The sequence below is a fragment of the Cryptotermes secundus genome, unplaced genomic scaffold (assembly GCF_002891405.2).
Source record: "Cryptotermes secundus unplaced genomic scaffold, Csec_1.0 scaffold971, whole genome shotgun sequence".
Classification (NCBI taxonomy): domain Eukaryota; kingdom Metazoa; phylum Arthropoda; class Insecta; order Blattodea; family Kalotermitidae; genus Cryptotermes; species Cryptotermes secundus.
The window spans coordinates 92,662-114,598 of record NW_019727793.1 but is presented as its reverse complement, the minus strand read 5'-3'; the positions used below and the strand labels follow the sequence as shown (position 1 = coordinate 114,598).

The 21,937-nt window shown below is 44.0% G+C and overlaps 1 protein-coding gene across 1 annotated transcript in view; it reads right to left on the bottom strand.

The window, feature by feature from the left end:
* The window catches only part of LOC111865051 (elongation of very long chain fatty acids protein AAEL008004), a 71,928-nt gene extending 51,363 nt beyond the window's left edge, over nt 1–20,565 (bottom strand). Inside the window, exon 1 of the mRNA XM_023852775.2 lies at nt 20,506–20,565. The gene's annotated coding sequence lies outside the window, so the exon portion shown is untranslated. The remainder of the gene's footprint in view (nt 1–20,505) is intronic.
* Nucleotides 20,566–21,937: the final 1,372 nt, after the last annotated feature.

Below are 21,937 nucleotides of genomic sequence, written 5' to 3'. Positions count from 1 at the left end.
TGGCTACTTATTTCGTTTTCGTTGTCTAGCTACGGGTATACATGCCACAATATCAACGTTCTTTACTTCAACTGGAAGGTTGGTCCGTACCTTGATTCAAGAAGTTGGTGGACTCCTGAGGTCAATTCGCCGTCAAGGCAGCTTCCTGAGCCATATATTGGCAGCGACGGTAAACCAACTACAGATAATATGGGCCAGTTTATCCTGAATTATCATATCGCATAATTTTTCTTATTTCTCTCAAGACTGNAACGTGGCGCTGGGGCAGGTTTTCTCCGAGTACTTCGGTTTCCCCTGCCAATCTTCATTCCACCAATTGCTCCACAACCACCCTCACCTATCATCTGGGGCTGGTACAATAGGCCAGTAGTGGCCGCAGTACAAGGGACTTAGTCCCACCCCACTAGCAATAAAAAGAAGGCTGACAAACTCACCGCCTTCTGTGAACCAACTGTCTGGAAAACATGGAAGCCTCGACGTTTCACAACCCTATGGGCCTCCACAGCCTGTTGCAGGGAGAGCTTTTAGCTTTACCTTACCTTGGCATTGTACCACATCAAGGTTAGCCTGCCGAAGTTCGAACTGTCTGTTTCAGGACTGTTACCGCTCCTTCGTTTACTTTTCTAAACAATAAATTGTGGCCAAATATTCTTTTCCGTTCATTGTTTATCCCGAAAGAACGCACCCCACTTGAACACAAATACCAACTTCTGTCAGTGATGTGGCGTGGAATAGAAACGAAAAATCCCTCCTCCACGTCTCGCCAACCCCCAGAGTTTCTCACAGCTACTTGGATCCCAACAATAACAATACAGTAAACCCTCGCTGATCCTATTACAGTTAATCCGGATGTCGGATAATCCGGATCGATATATGGAAAAATGAAAAATTCTATTCACAGTTAAGTACATACTTAAAAAGACACGTGGCATTTAGGAGCGAGGGGACTTTCATGCTGTGTTGAGGGCAGCTGGAGAGACTGAAACCCCGCAAGACATTATCCAAGATTGGCTTCAGCTGGATGAAGGAGACCCTAGATTTCGGCTTCTGACAGAGGAAGAAACTGCTGCAGTGATAAATTTATTTATTTTCGTCGGCATTATCTAGATTATAGGACCCGGGATAGCTCAGTCGGTATAGCGACTGGCTACGGGCTGAACGACCGAAGGGTCGCAATTCGAGTCCAGGTAGGGTCAAGAATTTTCTCTTCTTTACGTCGTCCAGACCGGATCTGGGATCCACAAAACTTCATGTAATATGGGTACCGGGGGCTCTTTCCCCGGGGGCAAAGCGGCCGAGGCGTGAAGCTGACCACTCACCTCCAGCTAGTGCCGAGGTCAAGAAAATGTGGATCTGTACATCCGCTCCCCACACGCCTTAATGGGGCAGTGCTTAATTAGTTAAGCACAAGGACAACTTTATTTTTTACTACCTATATTATTAAATTTAACATTTATTTGTTTCCTAAGTTTTTTTTGTCTCTTATGGCTTATAGAAGCTGATTTACTTGTCACCGCTATTAATACCGATCAAAATTATTTTGCTGCGTAGAGAGAGCGAGTCCGTGTTCTCAGCGAGAATTGACGCTCCTCGAATTACGATAAATAAGAAGATAATTTTGCAGCACTTCCCGCTAGATGTCTCTGCGTCCACGACCTTCCTATCGTGAGGCTAGGATTTCTAATTATCTTACGTAATTCATAACAACATTTCTTGAGAAAGAAACGAGAAAATTGTACACTTCTGATTTTTGGAAAGTATCTTAATCGGGCGTAGGTGGGTGGACAATATTAGAATGGATCTTAGAGAGACAGGATGGGATGGTATGGATTGGATTGATCTGGCTCAGGATAGGGACCAGTGGAGTGTTCTTGTGAACAAGGTGATAAACCTTCGCGTTCAATAAAATGCTGGGTAGTTCTTGAATAGCTGCAGATTTGGCTTCTCTTCAAGAAGGGCTCAGCTCCATAAGTACGTAAGTAAGTAATTTTTAATCAGGTCTTGGCCACAAGAGTAATAAATTAATATTATTTCTGGTTAAATTAACACCAGATCAACGGTGCGGGGTGGTTTCTTCATTCATCTCAGAAGAGTTCGCCTTCCCTTCTGTTATTTGAAAACGTAAAGTTAGAAATATGTAAATTACGATATATGCAGCTTGACCCCGGACAGTCGGGGTGTCCGAGAACAGGACCCAAGACACGTGAGTGCAGAAAGCTACATAACTTGTACTCCTCGCCATATGTACGAGTATTAAGCCGATCAAATAAAGGGGAAGAGATGGGCATGTAGCACGCATGGGAGCGAAAAAGAAATGTATAATACAATGTCGGTCGAAAAACATGACGGGAAGATACAATTTGAGAGACATGTGTAGATGAGGATAATATTAAAATGGATACTTACACACTTACTCATGGAGCTGAGCCCTTCTTGAGGAGCCGCCAATTCTGCAGCTACTCAAGGATTTCCCAGCATTTCATGGAACCCGAAGGTTCATCACCGTGTTCACAAGAGCCCTCCACTGGTCCCTATCCTGAGCCAGATATTAAAATGGATACAAGAGAAATAAAATTTGACGGTATGAAATGAATGTAATTGCTTCAGGACATGGCACAGTTGCGTTCTTTTTTTTTTTTTTCGCTTCAACGAAAGGCAGGACTCCCTGCCAATCTGGACTCTGGCCCACGAAGGCAGGCTACGTGTGCAACGCAAACGTCTGGTGTCGGCGAGTGGGCATGTTTCCGATCACAGAGGTTATGACTGTACACAAAGATACGAACAGACCCGAACTAGGAACATGCAGGAGGAGAATAAACGAAAATTTTTTAGTATTTTTTTACTTAAATGACAATTACATTACACTTCCTAGTTTTTCGAAATTATCCTTATTATTGTCACGTGACATAGTGACTACAGACGGGGTTTGGATTGGTAACCGGATTTACTGAACTCTCAGGGAAAATAACTACAGCGTTATCTCTAATTAACACTCTATACCGTCCACTGCAGCACGCACTAAGTTTTCTCAGTCTGCTGTATCTTCACCGGTTGTCGCCTAGTAACGGCTTCAACAACGCAGCTTTCCTCAGTTTCCATGTTCATGTCCTTACTGGCCGGCAACTGCCTCACAACTCACTAAACTGAAAGTCAAAGTCACATTGCGACTGACGGTCAGTCAGTCAGTCAGTCAGTCAGTCAGTCAGTCAATCTTGGTGTCGAGCCCCATGTGGGGCTCATGACCAGATATTTAATACTGTTTAACAGTTTAGGTCTTGTTATAGTGGGTCGCCCTCTCTGTCTTTTGTCAGAGTCATTGTCTGTAGTAGTAAGTCATTTGTCATAATGTAAAGGATATTTACATTTTACATGTTAAACATGATAATAAATATATAAATATATACAGGACCTCTGTCAGTCCAGGCTCAGTACAGCAGATTATGCTCTATTTCTAGTAGCTTTCGCTACAACTGCAGTCTAGTCACTTGAACGGTCGTATGCTTGACCGCCGCCAAGTTTAAGCCTCTTATACTTAACTCACTAAACTCTAGACCTGTCCTGCTTATAACACTTCAGCACGGACCGCATAGAAGACATCTTTTCCAAAATTTATTCTATTGTTTCACCGCGTAGCTATCGCACGGACCACGTGTAGAACACCGCTTCCCAGTTACTCTATTGTTGCGTGTTCGGAATCTGTTGCGGTCATTACCTAGCAACGGCCGTTTTATGGCTACTTATTTCGTTTTCGTTGTCTAGCTACGGGTATACATGCCACAATATCAACGTTCTTTACTTCAACTGGAAGGTTGGTCCGTACCTTGATTCAAGAAGTTGGTGGACTCCTGAGGTCAATTCGCCGTCAAGGCAGCTTCCTGAGCCATATATTGGCAGCGACGGTAAACCAACTACAGATAATATGGGCCAGTTTATCCTGAATTATCATATCGCATAATTTTTCTTATTTCTCTCAAGACTGATAAAATTTGAACGGCTGAGAACAGTGAGTGAAGTGAACAGTTCTGAGATGTAACGCAATGTAATCCGTCGAAAGTCAATAGATATTTCGGAGAAAAATGTTGTCTCCATCTTCAGGGTCGAAGAATTAGGTAAGGAAGAATCCAGCGTAAAAGCAGGTGGCAAGGAGAGCGATATTTTCCTCCGAAACCTCGGTTAACTTCCAACGGACTACACGGCGTTATATCCTAGAAGACAGAACACTTCGTAACCTCCGGTGTGAAAACCTCAAATCCTACACGGAAGAGAAGTGTTTCCTGCAGTCAAGGTTCCACAAGCAATGATCGTCCGTCCTTCAGGTAAAGGCAACTTGCACAGGAGGTAAACCGCTGGGAAGTGACGACTGAAGCATGAAGTTCATGTAAGAATCAGTTCCTACCGCAAAGAGAACAGATCAACCTGTTACTGCTGTTTAGGAACATGATAACTGTTTCTTATGAGAAACGGAAGGAACACAGAGATACACTGTGAGGGCAGAATGCAGGTGGTACATATATTTACCAATATGATTTAAAAGAGTTAAAAGACACTCAAATCTGAGCGCTTACTGAAATCGGTAAAGCATAAAGAAGCGAAGCTAGTGAAGGCTGAGGACTTGCGCTCTCGAGCTGGCTTATAGCTTTCTTGTTTGCAATCAAACTGATGGTTCGAGCATGACCTGCATATTTGTGTGAAATTACTGAAACCGAGCGAGCGATTATACAACACGACACAACCCCGAAAGGACGCCTTGATGTAAACACACGCGGTTGTATAATGAGTCTATTTGTAACCGCTAGCTTTCCCCCACACCTTCCTCAGGCTGAGTGAGGCCTAAATATTTCATTACTATTCATCGCCAGACAAGGCCAAAGAAACTCGCGTTGTTTTATGTTCCCCCGGGACGGATTGCTCAACAGTGAGGTGGGACGGCAGATCACAGTGTCCCCCAACAGGTGGCCCGAGCACCATGGCATGCACGCTAATCCTTGATAGAACGTTAATTTGCGCAAGCTCTCGGTACATAATTGGTACCCCACGTATGTATGTGTCTATGTAGGTAGGGAGCGACATTACGGTCAAGTGACTGATGTAACTGGTTCGCATTCGGGAGGTCTCCGCCTCAAATCACAGACCGGAGACTGACCATAATGGCCGAGGGTCTCGGTCATCTGTGTTGTCTGCCTAGGCACATGCGTGAGCCGTGTTTGAAATTATTAGGCAACGACCGTTTCCCTCCAAATCTTTCCCAATTAACCATTATAACATTAATTTTAATTTCACAATGACGGATATTCTCGTTATACAACGTAAGAGGCTTCCGATTCTAACAAACACAAAATAATGTCAAGCGAGTAAAACACGTTTCAGAGACGGGCGATGCGACATCGCGTAAGAATGGGGCGCCCACGGCCCGCTCTGGTCGCGCTCTCTACATTACTGCACGTGTCCTTACACATTTCTCATGCCACACTGATCTGCTTACATCTGAAGCCATTTTAATAATCAGAATTTCCCGAATGCCTTCATAAAACACTCACGCTTTCTTCACATCTACCAAATGTTAACGGTCACAAGTTCTCCTCCAAGATTAAAGATACTTGAAGCATGTATAATACTGCTTTTATTGACGCTATTTCAGTTGCTAAAGTTATATGATGTCCCGTAAAATCAGAGGATAATTATGAATCATGGATGATTTGGAAGAATGCATAAAGTGAGAACCTCACAGTGTTGCCGCGTGTTATAACGCGAGACTGTGTTCCTTTGGAATCAAACATGTACAACGAGTGAGAGCGAACTGTGTGTTGGGTTTCGTTCCTTTGGAAACTAATAAAATAATTCAGGGGAAAATGAGCGAATCATTATGCCCGGGGTCGTGTTTCTCTCGAAATGAATAGGATTACGGAAATCTCACCGGATTTTGTTCCTATTGAAGCAAATAAAATACAATTAAGGAGCAAATGAGCGAATCATTATGAACAAGATATTACGAAGCGACAATTGGGTTCCATTTCTCTGGAAGCAAATAAAATAATTAAGAAGAAAATGAACTTACATTGCATTTTTCTCGAAATGAACATGAGATTACGGAGAGACATTTGGTTTTCGTTCATTTGGAAGGAAATTATATAATTAAGGAACAAATGACCGAACAATTATTGCTGGGGTTGTGTTCCTTTTGAAGTGAACAAACAATTAAGGAGCGAACAATTAAACGCGGGTTGTGTTCCTTTGGAACAGGCCGAACGACTGAGTAGCTACTGCTTACAGAAGCTCACCGCGCAGTGTCAGATGTTATCAGCCGTGCGTGCAGCGAATGCAACTCAAAACGCATCACTTTAGTCGGCAATCAGATTGAAGGCATTTGCCCTGACCAACCCTACTTCGATACCTGAAGCGTCTTAGTTCACGACCTTATATGCAAATAGGAGGAAGAAATGCGAGGAACTATGCTACATACCTGGAAGGTCGCAGGTTCGATTCCCCATATCACTGGGTTTTTCAATTCACCTAATCCTTCCAGCACTGGGTCGACCCAGCTTCTAACAAAAATGTGTATCAGGAATCTTCCTGAGGGTAAAGGGTGGCCGGTCGCGTGTAAGGTTTGACAACATGACCGCCATCTTTGAACCGATTGTCTAGAAAATGTGGGAGCCTCGACGTCTCACAAACCTATGTGCCTCCACGACCTGTTACAGGGGTAGCTTTACCTTTATGAGGAAATATGTTCTTCTCACATCAAGAAATCGAGGGCATTTCAAGGTACACAGGTTTGCAAAGCCTCAGTAAGTGGATTACATTTTAAGCTTACAATGTCCTTAACATCATGTACTAGGCTACAAACCTGTTATATCTTCAACTAAACTAACCATCTTTTCTTTGGTCGTCCTTATTCCCTACTTCGATGGGGTTTGCGTTTTGCCACCAGAAGTGCACTTCTAAAAATGAAATTGACAGGCAAGTCGTGCACCTAGTTCCAGTTGAAATAAACAGGTATTAATGAGGACACGGAGCTATTACTGTCATTTAGCGGCAGTTTTATGCTCTTAAATGAAGTTCTGTGTAAACAGAGAAATAACACTACACCCCGCAACACGGCACAAGTGCACACAAACATTCTACGCAAAACCGCAGCTGAATCTACAAAACGCGAAAATAATAAAGAATAGAATTCGAAGAAAATAAAAAGAAAAATATATTAACAGGACCATAGAATTCGACAATTTTATAACAATTAAACAATATTAATCTTTAACATTTTAACCATAGGAAGCCGAGACAGCGTAGTCGGTACAGCGACTGGCTACGGGCGTCTAGACCGAGGGGTCGGAGTTCGAGTCCCAGTAGGGTAAAGAATTTTCTCTTCTTCACATCATGCAGACCGCCTCTGGAGCGCACCCAGCCCCTTATCCAATGGGTACCGGGGGGCTCTTTCCCCGGGGGTAAAGCGGCTAGGGCGTGAATCTAATCACTCACCTCAAACTAGTGCCGAGGTCAAGAAAATGTGGATTTATACTCCACATCCACATCTACGCCTTCATGGCATAATGCTTAATTAGTTACGCAGAGGGGCAACTTTTTTACCTTTAACATTTTAACCACGACGCCATATGACAGCATTACACCGCAGTAATACCAAACAGACAATACAAAGTATCCCCGCTGTAAGGGCTGAGCAGTGCAGCCAACAGTGAATGTGCACATCTGGCGATGGCCTAAAGGCTCAAACATTAACGTATAGAGAAGGCGTGTTACAAAACATATATTGGAATCTGTAATGACCTTCGGGCCTCAGACATTTCGTCTGGCCTTAAGACAAAAGATCGAGAACCAGTGAAAACCCGACTTAACTCTGTCCTTCTGTTCGTAACAAAGGCACTTCCCACAGTTTCACCCTCTCTCCAACCTGCCTTTACCAGAAGGACGAGTGAACGCTGCCTGAGAACCTTCCGAGGCCGAAAGTTTGTTCCTTACTCCCCTTCCACTTCATTTCGAGGAGGTTTAATTGACGCTGAACCAACTGCTCAGGATAGGACTGCCGTATAGGGCGCAGCAGAGACCAGTGGCACTATTTCTGTAATCAGCCCCTGTATTCTGTGGCACGGGGTTTTCTGTTCTCTGTACCCTCAACCGCTGCACTGGATGGAGGTGGGGCTGAGCGTTACGATCCGGCTGCGAGCAACGCTATATCACGTCAGTCAACAGACGGTGCCACTGGTCTGAGTGACGCTCACGGCGCATGGAAAGCAATGTTTACAAACTCACGATCATGCTGGCTGGCCGTCCTAGAGCGCACATTTCTGTTTAATTGTTGGCATTAATATGCGATACACACAGTGATGCGCATAATCCAGTTTTCATGTACGTTTATTTGCTCCACCCCTTCCCCGGGTCGTCCATGTTTCACTACACTGGAATTGGCGCCTTCTCACAGGGCGCTACCTGATGTATGCACTTCCTGTGGACAGCGGATCTTAACTTGTCAACATTCGGAAGGCAAATGGAAGCGCAAATATTATGATAACACACACGTTGAGACATGTTGAGCATTAGAGCTTCTCGCTGGTCATATAGATACATAATCCTGATTGCTATGGGGGCAACACAAAGTTTAATTTCAACCATTAGTTACGAGAGTCGTTCAGAATGTAAAGAGACTCTCGCAGGTCAAGCAATTGCGCCATTTCAAGGTTAACGGGCCTCAGAGTCTTTCAGTGACAAGCCAAGTGTATGACGCACAAAATCTATCGTTTTGTGATTTTTTTTGTAGTATTTAAAAATAAATAAGAGAACCGGAAATCCCGCCGATTGTGAAGTGCGAGCTGCGGAATTCTGGTTTGGACTGCACAAAATGCGAAACTGATTGGGACTTGTTGCAGTCAGAATTACTAGGTTTTTGGACTTTTTTCATAGTCCGTAATCTTAGGTAATAGAAAAACACCACGTTTCGGCTTCACCTGAAGAGGTACACAGCTCCAGTTTCCGAAACGTTGTGTTTTCTACTGCCTAGAATTCCGGACGATGGAAAAAGTCCAAAAATCCAATAATTTCTGTCATCTACCATCGTCAGAACCCTTTAGAACCTACTTGTTGCAGTGTATGGGGGAAGGTATTATGGACGAGGCAGATGCGAACAAATGGTGTCGAATTCTTTAATGAGGGATGACAGACGCTCACGATAAGGAGCTACCCGAACACAACGCATCCTTTGTCACTGAGGACTTGGGAAGAAAGGACTGATTACCACGTCAGGACAAACAGCCGTTGATTGAATTCATGAGACATTTCCTCAAGTTTCTCGCTCGCTTCCAAGTTGCACAATATAGGGTAAAGTTGAAGCTTTGGCCTTTGGGCATTAATTCTACTTGATGTACGCCTTTCAATTCCCCCCTCCCCCCCCCCCAAAATTGTGGCTTTGAATTTCCGGGTTGACGTCTGTTTCAACTGTATGGTTTTTGATGGAGAATGACAATGATGGACAGCCTCTATTGGTCTAGTGGTTAGAGTTCCTGCCTACAGATCCAGAGGTCAAGGGTTCGATTCCCTGCGCTATCAGATTTTCAGAGAAGTAGTGGGTCTGGAAGGGGGTTCACTCAGCCTCATGAGGATAAGTGAGGAGCTATTTCAAGGCAAAAGCGGCTCCGGTCTAGAAAACCGTGATTAACGGCCGTGGGAATCCGTTGCTCTGACCACGCGACACTCTCTATCCGCTAAAGTTGGCACTAACTTCGCCGACAAGCCGCGGTCGCTCGGTCGGCACAGTTCTCTTGCTGACTACAGGCCACAGAGTTTTTTATTTTGAATGACAATGATGTCTTTCCAGGGACTGACGTCTTATCTCAGGGATGTGGGAAACCCATGTCTCATCTCCTATAACTACGAGCATCACGTGCTCTTTCCCGAGTATTTGTGGCACGCAGCTTGCAAAAATGTTCTCTGTAGCGGACATGCTCCGCAACAATTTCTAGAATTAGCGAATGAGAAATTTCTTACTAAAAGACTACTGAGACCAATTTAACTCCAAGTGGTACGATTCGTTGACCTGCGCAATAGCCATGCGCAAACGATGCTTATGTCCTAGACGACCCTCATACAAGCCGCACGGGGGAATTACCTGCAAAAGACTAATAACTCTCGAGAAATGTGGAGACGCAAAGCGTCTTGTTCCGGTCGCAGAGGAAAACTACTTATGACGAACCGACCTGGCGTCCTTGAGACGCTCCTTTGGAATTTACCACACACAAGTTCTCTTCTCAATGCACGATGAAATATCCTGCAGTTGGTACAGCACTCTTAAATAACCCTTGTGAGATAATTAGAGGTGCTTTTGGAAAGCTGATCACCAAATTCTCCGCTTCTAATTTGACCCAGGGATTCATTGTTTTTTTCCTTGGCACTACAGCCCCAGTGGGCCTAGGCCTACCTCCTCGAACTTCTCCGTTCACTTCGGTTTTTCTAGATCTTACACATTCGGTAGGACTCCTTGGGCGGGTGATCAGCTCGTCGCAAGGCCTCTACCTGTACACAAACACAGAAAAACGCACACACACAAACTAAACATCCATGCCCTGAGTGGGATTCGCACCCACGATCCCGGTTTCCAAGCGAGCGAAGACAGAACATGCCTTAGACCGCTCGGCTACCGTGACCGGCCAAAGGGTTCATTACCGTGTTCATAAAAGCCTGCCACTGATCCTCTTCTTTAAACAGAACCATTTAGTCCATAATCAGTTTCCTTAAGATATATCTTAATGTTATCCTCCTAGGCACACTACTCTCGACTATGTGGTCCACTTCAGGTTTTTAGCAAAATTCTTTTCCCATCAAATTACTGGCAAATTATAATAAGTTAGGAAATATACGCATAAAATAATTCTGGCGCGAACGCTCACTTTCGTTTAATTATCTCGAACAGAGAAAGTGTGCTGCACTTGTGGTGTATGCCTCGTTCTTGTCTGCAGCTTCTGCTTGAAACATTTCAATCTGCGACTTAAACTCGAGATGAGAGCGCGAGTACGTCTTCACGTGAATTTTCCTTTATTGTTGTTGCCCGATTTCAACCAAAACTGGAATCTGTAAGATTTGAGATTTTCACAGCGATGACTATGAAGAATGTCGCCTTCTGGGATGTGGCACTGTGTAGATATTGTATAAACCGACGTTTCGGAGGATCGTATCGCCTCCATCTTCAGCCACCTGCTCACGATGTTTCTTCGCGTGTGGATTTTATCTTCTTTTTTTACCCTGGAGATGGAGGCCATACGTTCCTCCGAAACGTCCATTTATACAATATCTACGCAGTGCCACATCCCAGAATCCGGCATTCTTCAAAACTGGAATGTGACCACAAATTTCAGTAAAATACCAAAGAGTTAGTTTAATGACGATCCGGTCAGCGTTATCGACTTGTTGCATGAAGACAAACAGACTGGCAGGTAGACATGGCGAAGCGAACTTTTGCAACTTTCTGTTGTAACTGAGCCACGAACTCAATTCTCCTGTGACAGCGGCAACCCCACACACGAACGTAATTACGCAAGCACGGTGGGACTATCCGACGAAACAGGAGCAAGGTTACAGACGCAATGGCGGTACAGCCGGAATAGCTCAGTCGGTATAGAGACGCACTACGTCTAATCAACCTTTCATAACCGCAAGATACGCACTAGCGGTGCCCGTGCGTGAAGCTGAGCTTCAATTCTTTCGACCCTAAACACGAGATGTCTCGTTTAGAGATACTATACGTCCTGCTTCCAATATTATTCATTATGAAAACATTATACTCTCATCTCATAATATAACTCTGCGCGGACTATCTGCGTCGATCTTCTTGTGTTGCCATGGAAATTGAACTTGTGTTAGAAATGATAAACAACAAATAATGATTCGAGCCTAATAAATGCTTTTTCTTAAAGCAGAAAAAGCAGAGGAAGACACCGCCCAGCTAACCTACAACCACAACCACATTCTGTATTTTATTAACGTGTTCTTGAAAAACTTGACCGGAACTGGGCCGCATAATCGTGGTTTTCCTAAGCCTTTCCCGGCGGATACCTTCGAAGAAGCTTGCGCCATATTCAGACCTATACAGCCTCACAAAATGAACTCCCTATTCACACAAACCGCTCCCTGAGCGCCTCGACACATCGCGGTGACGACGTCTGGCCTTCCACGTAACATTTGCCTGGATGAGGGAATTGTGAAGAACGGTGTCACGAACAAATTCCAGTAGCTAATCCTTGTGGAGGGCCACAGGGTTGTGGGACGTCGAGGCTCCCACATTGTCTAGACAATCAGCTAATAGATAGTGTAAATTTGTCAACCTTACGCGCCGGCCGGCCGCCATTTACCTCAGGAAGATTCCTGATACTCATTTCTGTTAGAGGTTGAGTCAACTCCAGGGCCATAGTGAGGCCGGAAGGAGTAGGTTAATTGAAAAATCTAATGACCTCATAGGGAATCGAATCGCGATAGTGTATAGTGACTTAACCAATTATGCTCTTGTGCTCTAGTTGATAACGACCAGAAGTACATGTTCTTCGTCCGGGACATGTTTGACTTCCTTGTCCATTACAGAGCATACGAGTAAAGTAGTTTTCTTTTGGTTTACGTTAGGGCGCTGTCACCAGCCGAAGTACATAGCGTCGATAGTAAGACAGGAAACTCGCGTGTCCAAATCGAGGCATCGTCCAACAATTTCCTTACAGGGACTGAAGAAACCACGATCAACCACACTCAGGATGTAAGATTTGAGGTTTTCACGGCAGTGACTGTGAAGAATGCCGTCTTGTGGGATGTGGCGCCCTGTAAATATTTTAACCGACGTTTCAGAGGAAGAGCAGCAGGTGCTGCTGACGCTGGTTCATTGCTCGCGGATTTCTTATACCCTGAAAATGGAGGTCACGTGTTCCTCGGAAACGTCGGTTTAAAATATTACACGGCGCCACATCCCAGAAGACGGCATTTTTCACATTTAGGATATTCGGTGCCCCGGTCAACATTCCAAATGAGCACATGGCTACCAGATCACACAGACTGACGGTGACGCTGAACATAAAAGAGAACATGGCAGTAAATTGTTACCAGACTCCATGGCGTCACATCCTAGCCACCGCTGTCAAAATCTCGAGCCACGAGACTGCGTAATCTCTGGATACAAACATAGTAGAACTCATTTGATTTGTCTCATTTTGGTCCGTCACACTATTAATTATAGAGAGGATAATTTTCAGTCCAGTGTGACATACAAGTTTACAACACTTCAGTCTTTATTCACCTTACATGTTTCGATTCAAAGGAATCATCCTCAGAGGCGCACCACTACGAGCAGGAAACACTGTCACATAAGATGTTTTAACCATATGCACTTAAGCTATGAATAATGCTCACTATATAAATTTTGTTATTATCACGGTTGGTTTTAGTGTATGTCACACTGGACTGAAAATTATCCACTCTGTAGTAGAACTCCGATTATCCGAATAATTAGTTACTAAGTTGTTTCGGATAACCGAAAATTCGGATAATTGAATTATATTCTTACAGACGAAAACAACTATATTAGTATAATTTACTGTACCATTACGACAAAAACAATAAAAACTTTTAAAACAGGTGAAACATAACAAATTTATAAATTTAATTATAAACTACACTTTCAAACACTTCATTTGAAAAAGTCCAGCCGTGATGTTTCTTTACCACATTCATTCCCTGGTATTAATTGGCATATCGAAGAATCGGGATTCGGATAACTGGCATTCTACTGTAATAAACAATCATTTCGAAGCTGCCTTTATACTAAGCCGAAAGGAAACAAAAGAATTCCGTTTTGGGTGAGGGGGAGGGCGTCAGGAAGTGCATCCGCCTTTCTACCTCGAGGCGGACAGGCAGGCTTCGAAATTTCGGTATTATAAGAGCACTTCACCTCTCGCGAACAGACAGCGAACACAGGGCAGGCTCTCACCCTGACGCCATGTCACTGTGACGCAAACATGGAACTGAAAGCTAAACCAATTGGACCGGCGGAAAGAAAAAAAAAATCCACGTGTCATCAAAATTCAATTATCAAAATTCATTAACTTACTTAATGACGGGAAACCTTTCTTGAGAAGCTGACGGTTAGTCAGCCCGTGAGAACATACAGCGCCTATTACAGAGCCCGAATGTTCATTATCGTGCTCACAACAGCCCGACACTGGCCCCCACCCTAAGCCATATGGATCCAGTTCACATCCCCCTACATTATTTCTTAATAATGTTGTATTTTTGCGTCCTGTTTCACTGATTCACGTCCATGATGTGTATGTATTGATCGTCTTCTAGTGCACACAGTCTCACTTGTCACTTCACTACATGTTTCGACATCACTGTGCCATCCTCAGGTGTGTTATTTACGTTAAACTATTGCACTGCTCGCCATCATGTGTCATTTATAAAATGATTTAAAATGTATATTCGTCATGTACTATATTAAAATGTTGTTACGATTTTTTTGTTTTGTTATTTCTTAATATTATATTTTAATATTATCCACCCACCCACAGCTAAGTTACCGAAGTTGTTATTCCTTTTATGCATCATGTATGTATAATGTCATGCGTGCTACATTCGCCGTCTATCTCAACATTCCTTGAAATGAAATCCCTAACAATATATGGAGAATGATGAAAGCAGTCTTCTTGGATGTGGTGCTGTGTATAGTGTTAACCGATGTTTCGGAGGAACGAAACGTCAGTTAATACTATATCTACACGGCGCAACATCCCAGAACACTGCTTTCATCATAGTCACCGCCGTGATAACCTCAAATATTACATAATATATGGAGAAGGCTGGAAATTAAATAATCAACGGTTTATAGCGGAAGGATATACGAGGAAGCGACAACGTCCCGTTGAAACGTTTTACCCCAGAAGATCTCTTGAAACGATGAAGAAACCACGGCAGGAGAGCCAGGAGAGCCGATGAGTGGTTTCCGGGGCAGATTCTCTCTCTTTGGTGTCGGCAGAACCATTCAGCATTGCTACATCTCCCGAGGTACTTTCACTTGCATAACCAGATTACAGTAGCAATTGATTCCATGCTCCTTAGTCCTCGTCGAGAGGCTAAACGCTGGCGCAGCTATTCAAGAAATCACCTGCTTTTTATAGAACGTAACAGTTCATTACCGTGTTCACAGGAGCCCGTCACTGGTCTCTATCCTGAGCCAGATGAATGCATTCTGCGCCCAACATACCCTCCATGCACGCATAAGTCTCCACGGCAGTCTCATTTCTTCGGTTTTTCCTATCAAAATTTTGTAAGCACCATTTATACTTATTTACAGAGCAGTTTTATGTTGCGGATATTTCGTAGCTTTCCTCAGTCATTTCAACAAAATATACATCCATTAGATCACGAAATATTCCTTCTTAATCCTTTTCAATTATTTCATTTATCTTCCAATCCTTACTTTGCATGCTTTAAATTTCCTTCTCCAATGCCTTGTCCTACTTCTCTATCATTACATGTTTCGGCCGTACAGCACCATCATTAGGCGTACGGCCGAAACATGTAATGATAGAGAAGTATTCATTCCTTACATACGACACTACATAGCCTGAGCTATTGACGGCATCGGTAAATAAGCAATATAGTCACTTGTGTCAGCTGGAAGAGTGTCTCAGACACTCAATAACCTCTGTGTAATATTCCACTTGTCACTCGAACTCGGTGCCAGTTGGGGCCATTTTCTTGCAGCCCAAGCAACTTGCCAGGAACTGCCAAGCGGACTTCGTATAAAGAGGGAGTACAAGACGGAGGTGTGCCCGGCAGCAGGCATTTTCTACCGTCCGCGCTCTTCGCGTTACAGACCTTCCTTACTTACTCATGGAGCTGAGCCCTTCTGGGGGAGCCTCCAATTCTGCAGCTACTCAAGAATTTCCCAGCATTTTATGGAACCTGAAGGTTCATTACCGTGTTCACAAGAGCCCTCCACTGGTCCCTATCCTGAAGCAGATCTATCAAATCCATACCATCCCATCCTATCTCTCTAAGATCCATTCTAATATTGTTCACCCACCTACGCCTTGGTCTTCTCTGTGGTCTCTTTCCTTCTGGCTTTCCAACCAATATCCTATACGCATTCCTCGTCTCCCTCATTCGTGCGACATGACCTGGCCACCTCATCCTCGACTTCATCATTCTAATTATACTTGGAGAAGAGTACAAGTTATGAAGATCCTCATTATGCAGTTTTCTACAGACCTACGGTGAGAAAACACTAACTTCATGGAGCTGAGAACTTCTTGAGAAGCCGCCAGTTGTGCAGCTACTCCAGAATTTCCCAAAACTTTACGGAACCCCAAGGGTCATTACCGTGTTCACAACAGTTCTCAACTGGTCCCTATCCTAAGCCAGATCAATCCAGCCCATAATACTTCATCTTATAGCTCTAAGATCCATTTTAATATTATCCACCAACCTACGTCTTGGCTTTCCTAGTGGTCTCTTTCCTTCTGGCTTTCCCACAAATATCCCATATGCATTCCTCTCAATTCTATATCGGGAAATAATAAGCAATCGGTATTAATGGTTCACTGTCCCCTCTCGACACACACAGTGACGGGAAAACAAGCACGTGAACAAACTATTCCATGTTTGCTGCATATTCCTGTTGCAATGCGGCTTTGCATCAAAGCAGTGAAAGAAATCTTACCGCAAGACTCTAAACTCGGTCACGACTTTCTTTTGTTTTTAGGCGATATGTTGCTGAAACAAATGACGCAATATTTTGGTGTCAATAAACACTTTATGGCCGACAATATGAGACTTGATAAGAACGTTATTTACATGTCATTAAATACATATTTATACACAAGTGAGCCTCTAAATTCTGGAGGGGAGAAATCTTTAATTATTACCGAGAATAGGAAACTTTGGTAATTTTGGCGTGTACGCGGGAGGCCACTGATAACTGTTGAATATACAAGTTCGGAAACGTACGTATAGGCATCCCCCCCTTTTCGGTTTAATTATAGTAAACCCTCGCTAATCCGGTTACAGTTCATCCCGATGTTGCATAATCCGGATCGAAATATGAAAAAAAAAAACCGTTCGCGGTTGAGTTCATATTTTAAAAGAAGGCAGGAAGGCAGATGCCTGCGCCATAGCTCAAGCGGTTAGTCGCTGGCTTCCCACCGCGGCGGCCCGGGTTCCATCCCGGGTCTGGTCAAGTGGGATTTGTGGTGGACAAAGTGGCGCTGGGGTAGGTTTTCTCCGAGTATTTCGGTTTCCCCTGCCAATCTTCATTCCACCAATTGCTTCACAATCACCCTCACCTATCATCTGGGGCTGGTACAATAGGCCAGAAGTGGCCGCAGTACAAGGGACTTAGTCCCGACCCACTAGCAATAAAAAAAAGTAGGAAGGTTCAACGGTGATTTTTTTATTTTCTTCAGAACTATTTATATCATTAATTTTTCCATTTATTTGTGTTCTAAATTTATTTTTTTTGTCTTTTAGGGTTACATTTTTGCTTCATAAATACGGCTTATCGCTTAATCCGGATGACGTCTCCCCTTCACAATTACTCCGGATTAGAGAGGGTTTACTTTATCTCGAACACAGCAAGATTCTTGGAAACTGTGCCCTAGGAGTAAAGCGCCTGTTCCTCTTGAAGTCATTAACCTTGGTTCAGAACAGTCTTAGCTCACTAGCAAACTTATTGAACCGGTTCTCCTCGAGATGCGTCCATTCCGGCAGGCATGAGGCCAAGCAGTGGCCGTCAAACTGATCCGATTGAAACCGAAAGTGCGTGTTAGTACAACATGCAAATATGAAATTTAACCGAAATCTGCCGAGCGGTTCTTCAGTTGTTCCATGTGAGCAGACAAATTCCTTTGGGTTCTCATCGGAAACCGCCAAAAAACAAACTCCCTGGCCCTGGGGCAGAGAAGAAGCGCCTAACTTAAAGATCGAGGATGTGATAAGGTGCTGCCTGCTCACGGGCATCGCACACCTCAGTGTGCGGTCATAGATGCGTACGGAGCAATGATGGAATCATAATTAGCAGGGGAAAGACAACAGACTTGGAGAAAAGTCTGTTCCCGCGCCACTTTGTCCGCCGCAAATCTCATGCGAAGTCAGCCGGGATTGACTCCCGTTAGAAGTGAATATCCAGCAGGAAAGTAAACGCTTCCAGAACCTTGCAGAGCTTCGATCGTGTTAGCTACTAACATTCTGTCATAAAAACCCGCAAGTATCGCATTTTTATCCGTTTGTTTAACGACATTTTTCCACTTCGAAGGGCATACGAAATATAAAATTCAATTGAATTGGAAGTGGTTTTTGCCGATTTCAAGGCACAGTCCCTGCGTCTACCTTAAAAGATGAGGACAACAAACAAAGCACTCAACGTGAATTGTCGCGATTCGAAAGCGGGATTCCAAACGAAAACTGCTTACCCTTACACCATGAAGCCAGTACAGATATTGAAGTAGTGCTGAAGAACCCCCTGTGTCCTAGCACGACAGAAACTCGTCCTGAAGTGCCAGGCAGCTCTGGACTGGCTAACGTATCTGTACAAGTGGCCCTCGGACACGGGGCAAGGGCCTCATTTTGCCACACACGGTGCATTCACGAGTCGAAACTCCAGCGTTTGCACATACATCGAAAAGAATTCATCTATCGAAAATCAACTTAACATATTATAACAGTATATTTGACAGACAAGTTACGAAACGTAAACAAGGCGTACAAATTTCTGTGTGATCCGTCTGTTAGTGCTTGGAGAACTTCAGTCCGTGATTGTTAACCTTCAGCCTCTTGAATAAGCAGCCGATAGATACTGCTCAAGGGTGATTCAGAAAGAGTACTATTTCCGTTTATCTCGAAAACTGTCAGAATTTCAAAAAATAAAGTGTAAAACACGTGTTTCATGTTTCTCTGCAACTTGTAACCGAAACATTTTTCACTCCGATAAACATTTGTCGAGTTACGCTATAGAAAGGCCCCGCCATAGCTCAAGCGGTTAGTGGCTTGCTTCCCACCGCGGCGGTCCGGGTTCGATACCGGGTCTGGTCAAGTGGGGTTTGTGGTGGACAAAGTGGCGCTGGGGCAGGTTTACTTCGGTTTCCCTGCCAATCTTCATTCCATCAATTGATCCACAATCACCCTCACCTATCATCTGGGGCTGGTACAATAGGCCAGAAGTGGCCGCAGTACAAGGGACTTAGTCCCACCTCACTAGCAATAAAAAGAAACACCATGGAAGCGGGGGCAGAAAGTTGTGTAAATCTTCATGTCAAGTGTCCCGTTATTGTTGCCCGATTTTAACCAAAAAAGTCTGCAAATAACGACAAACGTTAGTGGAACTCTCTAATACGAGCTATCACGAAAAGTTTGTTCAGCGGTTCCCAAGCTGTCACATCCCGAAGGACGGAGAGGCAGTCTGCGCACCTCGTTATATTTCACACATTTTATAATGAATACGTGCACAAGTTCCGGGCCTTCTACAAACCCTGCACATCACACGGATCTCGTATCATGTCCGTACAGTTTTGTATTTCTTTTTGGCCGAATACAGCCGACTGTTACCCCCAAAAATTACGTTCTGAAGTATCTGGTTGCAGTGAAAGGCCGCGCCATAGCTCAAGCCGTTAGTCGTTGGCTTCCCATCGCGGCAGCCCGTGTTCGATCCCGGGTCTGGTCAAGATGAATTTGTGGTGGACAAAATGGCGCTAGGGCAGGTTTTCTCCGAGGACTTCGGTTTCACCTGTCAGTCTTCATTCCACCAATTGCTCCACAATCACCCTCACCTATCATCTGGGGCTGTTACAGTAGGCCAGAAGTGGCCGCAGTACAAGGAACTTAGTCCCACCCCTCTAGCAATAAAAAAAAATCAGGTTGCAGTGAGAGTGGACTCGTGTAGCTCAGGAAAGGGGCCATGGGCGGGCTGTTGTGAACACGGTAACGAATTTTCGGATTATATACAGTATTGAAGATTTTCTGAGTAGATGAGCAACTACTGGCTTCTTAAATGTGACTCCGGTCCATGGAGTGTAGACGAAGTTAAGTAAGATATAAAAATTCAGTTTTTACATCACAGGAAACACATTAACTCGAGAACCAGTGAACGGATTTTCGTAAAATTCTATTTTTGGTAAGTTTTACTGAAATGTGCCGCCGTATTTTTTGTTAAAATCCGGTAACAGTAACAGTCATTTGACGTGAAGAACCATACGCGTTCTTGTGCGGATCTCAAGCTTAATTCCTTAATTATTTATCGGACGGGAAATACTTTCGAACAAAAGCTGTCGATGCAATTGAAATGCACAATTTGTCCTATACAAAAACGCTCCCTGGAATCTTAAGGTTCGAGAACACCACTATGGCTATAATTCAAACTTCCCGTTGCCTGTATTTTCCTCTCCTACGACGCGATGTTTGGCTTCTCATGTCGACAAGTTCCTCAGAGCATGACGTATCTACCCACAGAACTACGCACCTCACACGTTTACTTACCTTCACCGTCAGTTTCCTCGACCACCAGATCACGCGGAGTACTGGAAGGCGGTCCGCAGGCCGCCCCAATATATAGCTTAGGAGGCTCGCAGGAGAAGGAAGGGGCTTGCTTGCGTAACACAAGAAGCTGGAAACTGTCACCAAACAAGATGTGTATCTCCGTGTGGGATGGACAGCAACTGGTGACCAATATGATGGCAGGGCGATCTTAATCACCGTCCACGGAAAGGAAGAAGAGGTACTGGTAGAACTAATACGCGTTGGACCGAGGTAAACGATATGAAGCCCACGATATCACCAACTACGGACTCCAGCAGCTGTCTAAAGGCGCGTCCACATTACTTGTGCTCGTAAATCTTCGTCCACACTACTTCAGTTGCTCGCCAGGCTTCGGCGCGTGAGGATCCGTATATTTACTCGTAGTGTGTATAGGCTGTAGTCGTATTTTAATTTATTGGCTATACTTACTTACTTACTCATGGAGCTGAGCCCTTCTGGAGGAGCCGCCAATTCTACAGCTACTCAAGAATTTCCCAGCATTTTATGGAATCAGAAGTTCATTACCGTGTTCACAAGAGCCCTCCACTGGTCCATATCCTGAGCCAGATCTATCCAATCCATATAATCCCATCCTATCTCTCTAAGATCCATTCTAATATTGACCACCCACCTACGCCTTGGTCTTCTCTGTGGTTTCTTTCTTTCTAGCTTTCCCACCAATATCCTATACGCATTCCTCGGCTCTCCCATTCGTACTACATGACCTGTCCACCTTATCCTCCTTGACTTGATCATTCTAATTATACTTGGAGAAGAGTACGAGTTATGAAGCTCCTCATTATGCAGTTTTCTCCAAACTTCTGTCACTTCATCTCTCTTCGGTCCAAATATTCTCCTCAACACCCTGTTCTCAAACACCCTCAGTCTATGTTCCTCTCTTAATGTCAGAGACCAAGTTTCACACCCATACAGAACCACAGGCAAAATTATAGTTTTGTATATTCTAATTTTTATGTTTTTGGACAACAGATGAGAAGACAGAAGGTTCTGGACTGAACGATAGCAAGCATTACCCGACTTCAATAGCCTCTTAATTTCCTCCTGAATCAGGTTTCGATCTGTTATCGTTGTTCCCAAATATCTGAACTGTGCCACATTTTCAAAACATCTGTTTCCTATCTTTATGTCATGATTTTGCTCTGCATTTTGGTGACGAGACAGTAACATATACTTAGTTTTCTATGTGTTTAATTTTATTGGCTATAATTTTTAAATTATAAATGTTAAATTGCTTGTCTCGTGACTTGTCATATCGTCCACATTACTCGCGAGAATAGCGAGTCACACGAGCACAAGTAATGTGGACGCGCCTTAACAGAAGAAACAGTCAAGATCTCGTCACAGGTGACTAACGTGAGCCAGACAACTCCAG